The sequence below is a fragment of the Tupaia chinensis genome, unplaced genomic scaffold (assembly GCF_000334495.1).
Source record: "Tupaia chinensis unplaced genomic scaffold, TupChi_1.0 Scaffold000047_1, whole genome shotgun sequence".
NCBI classification, from domain to species: domain Eukaryota; kingdom Metazoa; phylum Chordata; class Mammalia; order Scandentia; family Tupaiidae; genus Tupaia; species Tupaia belangeri.
Genome location: NW_006159505.1, coordinates 6134265 through 6136069, shown reverse-complemented (window position 1 = coordinate 6136069; position 1805 = coordinate 6134265). Strand labels below are relative to the sequence as shown.

Here is a 1805-nt window from a genome sequence, read left to right as displayed (position 1 = left end):
TATTCATTCGTTCATTTTAATTTGACCAGATACACACACATACACACACACACACACAGAGAAAGTGAGAAAGCAAGTCACCAGGTTCAGGATTCAAACCATGGTCAGCCATGTGAGATTGTCCAGCGCTTTAACCACCACACCACCTGCTGGTTCCCTTGTGCTGATTCTTTGTTGAGAATGTTTGCTTCTGTGTTCATAAAGGACATTGGTCTCTAGTTTCTTCTTGAAATGTCTCTACTTGGTTTTGGTATTGGGGTAAGGTTACACCTTTTTTTAAAAAAAAAAAAGTTGGAAAGTGCTCTTCTACTTTTGCGAAAATATTATCCAAAATTTGAATTATTTCTTCTCTTAAAAGTTTTACATAATTTACCAAGGAAATCATCAGAACATGGCGTTTTTGGTTTGTTGGGTTTTTGGTGTGTGTAGAATAGCCTTTTTTAAAACTGATTTTTATTTCATTTTTTTAAATGGATAGAAGACTATTTAGGTGATCTATTTCTTTTTCAATTAGCAATAATCGCGCCTCAGATAAACCTCATTGGCTACGATACTGCCACTGCGCAAAGCTGGCTAGGTGATCTATTTCTTTTTGAGACAGTTTGCTGGTGCATGTTATCTTAGATGTCAAGTTTATGTGTGAGCAGAGATGGTTGTAGCATTATTATTTTTTTTAAGAGGTTTTTGCTATAGGGCGCGTGCACTCGCCAGAAAAAGACAGAGACAGAAAGCGAGAAATCATCCCCCAGGGGGGATGACCACGCCACAATCCCTTCTCCATTCTCCTCTCGAGATCTTGGGCACACACGCACACGCACCTGGCACGAGTTTAAGCCACCGAGTCCAGGACTCGAACCATGGTCAACTACATGGGAGTCCAGCAACATAGCCATTACACCAACTGCTGCTTCTGGTTGTAGCATTGTTTACCACTGTTTCCAGGTCTATGGGATCTGAAGTGATACCCTTTTTCCATCCTAATATTGATCATTTGTGTCTCTTTTTTTCCTTCTCCAGTCTTGCCAGAGGCTTATCAATTTTATTAACCTTTACAAATAAGAGCTTTTGGGTTTATTAATGTTTTCCATTGTTTTGCTGTTTTCTGTTTCATATTTTTATTTCTGCCTTTATATGCATACACATATGCATATGTACACACGTATGTGCACATAAACATATAAATACACGCACATGCCCACACATGTGCATGTATACATATACATTTATATGCATACACACACACATACACACACATACACACACGTTTATTGCTTGCTTTCAGAGTATTTGTTCCCTAAAGGTTGTATGGAATTTACCAGTGAAGCAATCTGGACCTGGAGTTTCCTTTGTGAAAAGGCTTTTAACTACAGATTCCATTTCTTTAATAAACCGAGTATTATGCCAATTATTTATTCTTGAGTTTGCAGTTCATGTCTTTCAAGGGATCGGTCCCTTTAATCTTAGTTTCCAAATTTCTGTGTGGTCAGAGATGTTGGTAGTATTTCCTCACTGCTATTTTCCTATCTGTGGGGTCTGAAGGGTTAGTCCTTCCTTCATTCCAATATTGATGATTTGTTTCTTTTTTTTTCTCTCTCTCTCATCTTGCTAAAATCTCATCAAACGGCTTTTTTCAAAGAATCAGCTTTACTATATTCTTTAGCAGTACACTTTTCATGTTTTTTCTAGTGATTATAGAACATACACTTATTTTTTCCTCCATCTTATTAGAGTTGATATTTTATTGCTTCAAGTGGAATATGAAAATCTTATCATAATACAGGCTCCTTTACCGTTATGGTGCAGTT

General features: G+C 37.3%; 1 pseudogene; it reads right to left on the bottom strand.

Moving 5' to 3' along the window:
* Window positions 1-443: 443 nt before the first annotated feature.
* Window positions 444-571, bottom strand: LOC114009142 (uncharacterized; annotated as a pseudogene).
* Window positions 572-1805: the final 1234 nt, after the last annotated feature.